The sequence below is a fragment of the Rhamphochromis sp. 'chilingali' genome, assembly GCF_963969265.1.
Source record: "Rhamphochromis sp. 'chilingali' genome assembly, chromosome: 4".
In the NCBI taxonomy this organism is placed as follows: Eukaryota; Metazoa; Chordata; class Actinopteri; order Cichliformes; family Cichlidae; genus Rhamphochromis; species Rhamphochromis sp. 'chilingali'.
In genome coordinates this window covers 34,878,269-34,887,703 of record NC_137948.1, presented here as the reverse complement: position 1 = coordinate 34,887,703, position 9,435 = coordinate 34,878,269, and the positions used below count along the sequence as shown (strand labels likewise).

At 39.9% G+C, this 9,435-nt stretch overlaps 1 pseudogene across 1 annotated transcript; it reads left to right on the top strand.

Moving 5' to 3' along the window:
- Positions 1–556: 556 nt before the first annotated feature.
- Positions 557–2,542, top strand: LOC308395332 (ras-related C3 botulinum toxin substrate 2-like; annotated as a pseudogene). The gene is made up of 4 exons: positions 557–957; positions 1,089–1,151; positions 1,550–1,709; positions 2,016–2,542. The product of its transcript is annotated as a ras-related C3 botulinum toxin substrate 2-like (transcript).
- Positions 2,543–9,435: the final 6,893 nt, after the last annotated feature.

The window sequence follows — 9,435 nt, the reverse complement described above, 5'->3', positions numbered from 1 at the left end:
GTTAATATCACTAATGGCACAGGAGGATGAGTGTACTTAAGTAGTATTTGCACAGACCTAATGGAAAAGCAGAGTGTGCCATGGTTAGCAGGTGTTTCTACATTTTGGGAGAAAAACAGCAATCAGACTGCGTGAATGTTGTTCTTCCAGCAATCTGAACTCTTAACTCTATAAATATGTTTAAACAACAAACAGAATCACGTATATCCTCCCTAACCACCAGCAGGATCTCAGATAGTGTTGACTGTTTGTCATAGTTGTTCTATGTTTGACAGTTAACGTTATTTCAGTGACTTTTCTATTTCAGGAAATCCATCCATCTTTTTAACTACTGGGTCATTAAGGAGGCTGAAGCCCATCCCAGCTGTCATTAGGCAAAGGGCGGGGTAGACCTCGGACAGGCCATAAAACAGGATTAATCTGGTACACTAGTCTCTTTCTTTCTGTAAAAAAAACATCTGTGTCTGCAAACATTTGTGTTATCAGTTTCATTTGAGCCTGAATACATTTTGGATGAAATTTCTCAAGTTTTTAAAAATGAGAAATTAAACTGTTATTCTACTATGAGACCACACGGGGGCAGCCCTGCCTTATTATGTATTATTCTCTCTTACTAGACATGGTTAGGATGGCTTTTGTGTCAAACTAACCAAAGTAATGTTGTTGGTTAATGTTTTTGTGAACAGTGGTATTTCAAGTATGGTCCTGTTTTTTTCTCCATTACAGGAGTTTCACTGGTTAAACAATCAGTGAATTGAAAGATTGTTGAATGAATGAATAACCAATGAAATGAAAGGTTGCCTATGACTTGTTGGCTGATCGCTGACCTTCTCTACTCTCCCCACAGATTCGACAAATATTGTGATGGTGGACAGCAAGCCGGTCAACCTGGGCCTCTGGGAAACAGCTGGACAGGAAGATTATGACAGGCTCCGCCCACTGTCCTAGCCACAGACGGTACAGACTCACACAGGCACACACAGTAACTAATGGACATAAAGTTACAGAGACAGAACTTGTATAACATGTCAGCTAATTAAAACTGCAGCAGCTATTCTAATTCTTTGTCTCCTTGTCTCTCCATCCAGGATGTTTTCCTAATCTGCTTCTCCCTGGTTAGCCCGGCATCCTATGAGAACGTCAGAGCTAAGGTGAGTTTTGGCTGTTTTTTATGAGGCCTGTCTCTCAGCTGCCGAGGAACAAAATGTAAAAAAGAACAAACAGAACAAAAGCAGTAATTTATTATAGAGAAAAAAAATAGGTACTTGGATTACAAAATGGAGAAAAAGCCTAAACAGGTCTAATAATTGATGTGAATGAATGATTGATGCTGTGGGTGAAAGTTGGATGATGTATTTCTCTCATCTTTAATAGCTACAGCATATCATTTGTTTTTCATGCCTTCATCCACCTTTCTGTAACACCTGGCATCAGAGCTTCATCTCCCTCCACCTTTGATTCTGTTTTTTGCCTCTAACACGTTCCTTGATTTTGCGTGTTCCCCTTTCTTGCCTCTTATTTAGTTTTCCTTTACTCTGTATTCTGCCAGTGGTACCCTGAGGTCCGTCACCACTGCCCCTCCACGCCCATCATCCTGGTTGGCACTAAGCTGGATCTGAGGGATGAAAAGGATACCATTGAGAAACTGAAGGACAAGAAGCTGGCGCCTATCACCTATCCACAGGGCCTAGCTCTGGCTAAGGAGATAGGTCAGTCACTCTTACTTTATTTGCTTGAAAAGCACTTTAAGATTTGAAGCTCTCCTCACCAGTGAAGATATGAAACTAGCAGATGAAGATGCTAGAGAACTTTGTAGCCTGACTGCCTCTGCAAATTTTTGTTATTCCCCTCATTTCCTGGCATCACAGTAAAAGTATAGTAGCTGTAGTTGACTATAGTGTTCTTTGAAAGTTGAACTTATTCTTCTCCACTACCAGCAAACCTTTCTTCTCTTACTTTGTCTTTGTAGTTCTTTCTCTTCTTTTATTAACATATATGTGTCTTCGCATGTATAGATGCAGTCAAATACCTGGAGTGCTCAGCCTTGACCCAGCGTGGTCTGAAGACTGTGTTTGATGAGGCCATTCGTGCCGTCCTCTGCCCTCAGCCCGCCAAGGTCAAGAAGAAGCCCTGCTCGCTGCTGTAAACGGTACGACTGAATAAAACACAGAGGAAGAGGAGGAGGAGAGATTAGACGTTTGAGAGAAGAGAGAAACAAAGTGAACTCGCTCATTAAATGAACACATAAAGTAGAGTAGAGGTTTGAGGGCTTCTTTTCTTTTCTTTGAACATAAGTCTGAAGCTATTCAATCAAGCCTTTTATTTGTCACATGCAATGTTTACATCTGCAGTGAAATTGGACCCCCCGAACATACATACGTATCAGCTCCAGCCTTGAGACCACAGCTGACACCGATATGGTAGCTGCATGAAATGATGGTGGTTTTCCTTTAGTGCGAACAACTGCATGTCAATTTCACAGTTGGTCTAACTGGTCTCTCAGTCTCCCGTTGGAGAGCTTCTCTGAGATGTTATCAATCTTGTGCTCAGAGAGCAGAGACTGCCGTGAGCTTCTCCAAGATCGTATCCGTGCTGCGTTCAATGAGCCCATTTTGAGAAGTCACGACCCGTCCCATCATTTCCATCACAGCGGGCAGCCTTGTGGGGTTTTGGAAAGCCAATTCTGCTATCTTTGATAAGCCAGGGCCAAGCCAACTCCGAACAGCAAGAACCCTGTTATCATGGTTCCGAAAAGGTAGATGTCTACAATGTCCTCGATTGACAGTCCCGCCAGGCACACGACCCTCCAGTTCCTCCACCCGTCCATTGTGTATCCAGAGGGGAACGTCCCTCTAGGACACTCGGACTTACTCAAGCCCAGGCTTCTCGTTGAGAAGAGCGTGTCAATTGCATTCAGGGACCAGTTGTTCAAATCCATAATTCCTCTTTTAGGTTGTAACAGACCGTGAGAGTCATCCAGGGCAAAAGTAGAAAAGTAGACGAGACTAGACAAGGACATTGAGAAGCCAAGCAGGAAAGAGAAGGAAGAGGGAGAGGAGAAAAGTGCGACTGCCTTCATCCAGAGCCAAACGAGAAAGGAAACTGTAGACACTTATCACTAAGAGGTGATTCAGAAGTTTGTTCTTGCACATATAATGGACAGAAACATTAAAGAGAAAAGAAAAGACATAAATGAACACAACACAAGACAGAAAAGTTTCACATGCACACACAAAAAACAAAACAATGTATGGTGTGCAGGTTTGCTATTGTTTTAGAAATGCCAACGAGCTCTTAAGTCCAAATCCAGACGCTGCCCAGACAGGATTTCTTTGTAAAATATATCAGTTTAGAGATTATAGACCCTTTGAGTTTAAGTGTAAGTCTGAGAGCAGCATGCTGCCTTCATCTAAAGTCCTGCCAACAATATATATGTGTTTCATGAAACCTAAAATAAAAATAACTTTTGTAACTGAAATAAACACAGTGTTTCAGTATGATTTGTTCACTGTGCTGTTTTCAGGGTGATGAATGTAAGGAGCAGAAATGGTCGTTTGTGAGGAAGCAAGCAACAAGCAAACTTGTGTCTGAATAAGATTTATTAACAAATGTATTATTTGTTGTGCTATTAAAATAAAAATAAAACATTTGATTGCACAAAAGATTCACATTATTTCTCCACAACATGTGACCTTTTGGATTGAATGCCTATACTCAACTATGGGGGATATAAAATTCTCATTTTGATCCAGCTGCTGATATCGCCTATACTCTATCCTTATTTACATATTGTGGAGAACAGCATCTTTTTCTGGTGGTGAGTTGAAAATGTTCAGACTCAAGCAGCACTTTCAGTTTTGCAGTTTAATGTTTGACCAGCTTTTTTGCCAAAACACCTTCATGTTTCAATCATTTTAGTAATCCTGCGGATATCAACAGTTAATCATGTCACATGGTGCTCAGCTGTGATTTTATTTGTTATTTAATTAATACAGTTTAATGTCTTATAATATAGATAGCTACACAGGCATACAGAGAGATTGTTTACTTTATTAATCCCCAGTGCGACTGAAGATTAAACTGAATATAAAGCATTTAAAAGAAGCTCAATCTTAAACTCATAACAGAACAGTAATGTTAGTCCATATAAAACTGATGTGGAATATTTTCCTCTTGAATTATTAGGTTAACTTTGATATTTTGTGGTTAGTTTGCCAGGATGATGACTGTCATCCTCTCTGCCTTTCTGCAAGAGGCTCCATATGCCGCTGTTCTAGTGGATACTGTAAAAATAAATAAGCAATAATATATGATAATACATTATCATTAAACTCTTAACTATACAGTAGTAGTAAAAAATATTTTATATTTTATATTTTTCCAAATATCAATGAAAGTATAGGCATTCATGTAATAATAATAATGAATTATGTTTCATTCACAAAATATTTTCTCTTGCCAGTTAGTATTGTATTGTAGTGGTATTGTAATTTTCAGGAGACTGACAGTAACAGAAATTGATTCCATAGACAAGAAATCAACATGGACGTGGACCGCCACACTGCAAAACATTTGGTAATTTTTTCTGAATGGTTTATAGTTATGACCCTATTAAGGATACACAGAAGACAATGGACGAATGGACAAAATAAAACATGTAGAGTACTTTTCAAATTCTTTTTGGTGTTTGCTCAAATATGGGACCTCCAATGGAGCTCTAACACCTCTGCGGTCTTAAAGAAGGCCCAACAGCGTCTCCACTTTCTGAGAATCCTCAGAAAAATGGACCTGAAGAAGGAGCTGCTGACCGTCTTCTACCGCTGCTCCATTGAAAGTGTGCTGACATATTGCATCGGTGTGTGGTTCTCCAGCTGCACCACAGCACACAGAAAGGCACTCCAGAGGGTCATCAACATGGCCCCAAAAATCATTGGACATCCTCTTCCCTCCCTGAAGGACCTGTACAGCACTCGCTGTCTCAAGAGGGCACGCAGCATCCTACGGGACTGCACACACCCAGGACACCGGGTGTTTAAGCTGCTGCCGTCTGGCAGGAGGTGCAGGCTGCTGAGGTCCCGAACAAATAGACTCAAGGACAGCTTTTACAACAGGGCAATAGCCCTGATCAATGTAAATAGCTGACCTGACTGGATACCTCCCTGGACTTTTTAGGGGGAGGTAACAATGTTTAAAACGATAACAATAATATTTATATTTATAACAAGGTGCAATAATAATTAATGTGCAATAATAACAGTGTGCAATACACATACACTTATTCTTCTTTTTTTATACTAAGTTAATATACTGTGTTGTGTTGTTTGTTACGTTGTGATGTGTCATATCGTGTCGTGTTGTGTTATATGTAGTGCCGACGTAGGACAGTTTTTCCAATTTCATTGTACTACTGTACTATGTATGACTGTGCAATGACAATAAAGAGTTATCTTATCTTATCTTATCTTAAATAAGTTTTTTTAATAATATAATTTAACTAGACCATACCTAGAATTTTTTGTGGTACATTTCCCTGATGACAGATCCTGATTTAATTTCATGGTTGGAAGGACCAGGAAAAATTCTAAAAATTGTTTGAGTTGAGACAAAATGACCCTATTAGCAAATCACCATCGGTTTAAGAAAGGACACAAAACAATTCAGTTAACATACAAAATCTGATATGAAAGAGGCAATATAGATAAACTACTGTCAAACAATAACATTTTTTGAGATTGAGCCCATTTGAATATAACAGTTTAATTTGACAGACAAGCACATCTATGTAATACCATAAAAGTATATGTTGGTGTACGTGTGTGTGTGTGTGTTCAAGACATGTTTGCAGTTGGAAGTGTAGATTCCTTTTGTGAACAGAAGACAGTTCTTAGATAACTCAGTGCTTGTTACCCCGGGCTCACGCTTCTCCATGTCGCAATCTGATAGATGAGTCTGCTTTTGGCAGTTAGCAGGAAAATGGTACTTGTTTGACTGCATTGTGCAAAGTGTAAAGTTTGGTGGAGCGGGGCTCATGACGTGGGGTTGTTTTTGTGGAGTTGGGCTCCACCCTGAGTCCTGACCTCTGCCCGTCAGAACACCTTTGGGATGAATTAGAGCAGAGACTTCAAGCTCATCCATCATCAGTGTCTGACCTCAAAAATATGTTTCTGGAACGGTGTTCTGCATGCGGTGTTCCTGAGTTCACTGATGTTATGGTGTGTAAAATTTTCACCACTGGATGTCAGTAGATTGCAGATTGCGGTTAACTTAGTTCTGTTTTTTTATACCCATCCCAATCATCCTAGCTATGTTGTTAGGATGGTAGATAGGAAGCACTTAAGCACAGAAAGAAATTGCTTATCTTGTATAGAGTGCTTTGAGTAGAAAAGTGCAATATCGGAAGAAGGCCATTTACCATAATGTCTCAGAACCCTACTGTGTTTACAAATCAAGTAATTCTGTGAAATGATTGATTGATGACTGTCCTTCTCTGATCCCCACAATGCCTCACAACTACTTAACTAATGGGATGGTGCATAGGCAGCCAGTCAGCCTGGGCCTCTGAACACACAGTTGCTCAAGAAAATTATAGCAGGGCCAACCCATTGTCCCTCCTACAGATGGTATACAAGCATACTTGCAGTTAGAAAAAGTTAAACTTTAACATTAGTCTGCAAGCCTAAAATTCTGTTTGTGACCTTGGAAATAGCTTAATAAAAATCAAATCACATAGAGCACTTACATCATATCACACACACACACACACACACACACACACACACACACACACACACACACACACACACACACACACACACACACACACACACAAAGGAATGAAATTCATCTCTTTGTGAATGAAATGTTTTTTTTTATATGATTTGTTAATAAGTTTTATGTTTTTTTAATTTTTTGAAATATGTATAGCTAAAAAAATTTGATCAGGTAACAAATTTACAGTTATTTCAAAGTGTCCTCCAGTTCTTGCAAACAGCAGCAGTTGTCCACATGATCTATATGTCCACTGTATTTGCAGTTTTGTTGTGTGCTGAAAGCTCATAAATGCTTATCATGTTTACTGTTTCTTTGCGATCATGAAGATGTGTGGCTTTCAGCAAAGATACAACTTTAGTTATTTTGTGAGGTTTTGCCAGAATGATCAGAGGTTTTTTTTAATCATGCGAAGGACAACAATTTTCTTCATTATTGACCCAGATCCTAACCCCAAGTTGCTCTTCGATGTATCAATTGAAGCATGAATGTGTGTGTGAATGTTAAATACAATGCACTTCAGAATAGGAGAAAGTGCTTGTATGAATATGTGAATGGGGCATGTTATATAAAGCGCTTTGAGTGCTCTTGGAGAGTAGAAAAGCACTATATACCAATCAGATCATTTACCATTTATCATCTGAGTCTATGATGTTGACATCAGTGAAGAGATATCTATCCATCCATCTACAAATCATTTTTAGCCATCATACTGAAACCAGGGAGATGACACTGGGGTGAATCCAGAGTACTTTTTTACAATCTATCCCAGCAACTGGCATTGTGGTTTTAGTCAGTTAATCCTGAGCAGTCCATGTGTTTTTGAATGTTACTGTACTGCATGCATGCATCACTCTTTTCTGCAGGCTGTAGATTCATATACATGTTTGCTTGCGGCTTGTATCAGGATTCTTCTTTTCGGTCAGAAACCTTAGGCAGGGAAATACAAGAGAAAACAGGTCTAAATAGTCAGATGCCAGTCAGCCTAAACGAAGGGTTTTGAAGTGTAAGATTTGGCATTGTGTCATAATGAGGAAAATTGCAGTCTGTGTAAGTTTCAGACCACTACAAATCCTAGTGCAAAAACCATCTTTTTATTTCTACTCAAAAATCACTTTTATGCGATAAAAAATTTAAGAGTTTTTAGTATTTTCTGTGATTTAGAGATATTTGTAAATGATCACGGTAACCATAGCCCTTATTTGGGTGCTCATGTCATTGCCCACATGAGCACCCAAGTTTCTCAATAAGATATAAGAGGCCCCAGGTGGAGCAACCTCAAGCAGCCCACTCAGGGACTCCAAGACAGCCGGGTACTCTGAACTGTCATTCGGCACACAGACAACTGTCAGGACCCTTTTCTTGAACCAAAAGCACAGGACCTGTTCCTCTCTCCCATTGGGAAAAACTCCAACGCACAGACAGCAAGATACCCACCCCGGCCACTGTGCTTTGGCCTTCTCCATCACACTGTTTCAAGGCATGGAGTGAAATCACAACATTACATGCAATCCTGGCCTCCCTTATGAGAAACTGCACAAACTGGCTAAGCTTGGAAGTCTTCTCTTCTATCATCGAGACCTTTCTGTTCCACCTTGAAGTCAGCCCATCATGAAGCTTAGAGAGGATTTTTTTGATTCTCATTATAGTCATTAAGGACCTGTAGACCCTTAATCTGGCTTTCAGCAGCTTCACAGCTACGCTGGAAGTCTACAAACACTTAAGTTCTAAACTGTCCTTGGAGCCAATTCTAGGCCATGCACTAAGTTTATCTCTAAAGGCTTTGACAATAAGAAAAGAGTTTTCAAATCTCTCATCTAAAACTTCCCATGGTGCTTTATAAGCAGCCTCAGTGCCTAACAGGAAATAGTTTTCAACAGCCTTCTTAGCTGGTCCACTAACGTACTTGCACAAATAGTAGATTTTCTCAGAGGCTGGTGTGTTTTTTTCTTTTGATCAAAGTTTGAAAGGCAGCTTTCCAGTTCTTATACTTTGGTGGGTCACAACTGAATGTAGTTGGCTTTGGCATAGGAAGATGACTAGCACTAATAGAATCTGCTATGGCAAGTGCTGCAATGCTACCGTCATGCTGTGGCTGTATAATAGCTTGTTGTGGTGAACATCTGTCACATATGTGAGTTACATATGTGACTTGTGTGATGACTTGAGTCTCCTTCCTTTTCCCTTTCAGATTTTCATGCAAGTAGTAACTGCTTAATTTCTTCTCCTGAATCTTCATCTTGCTCTTGCTTTTACACTTGCATGGATGCCTTAGCAGCCTTAACTGTTTGAGTGCTTCCAATCACTCCAGTTCCTTGCACTTCTCTTCCAAAACCTTTCGCCTGGCAGCATTTTCAACCTCAAGTTTTGCTTGCAACTGTGCTTCTTCTTCCTCCATCCTTAAACATCATCTACAGGCCTCAGCTGTTTATTCTGCAATCTGTCTTTTATTTTCAGCTTCCAGCTGCAGAAGCTCTGCTTGCTGACACTGTTGTTCATGTATGATTTTCAATGTTGCTTGAGCTGCAGCGATTTTAGCAGCAGTTTCTTGTCCGCTCACAGATGATGCGCTGGAGGACTTAGAGGTGACTCTTGATGACCTCCGAATTTTCCTTTCCGTCCAGTCCATCCTTTCCAAAATGTTATTCTGACTTATGAAGTGGTGTT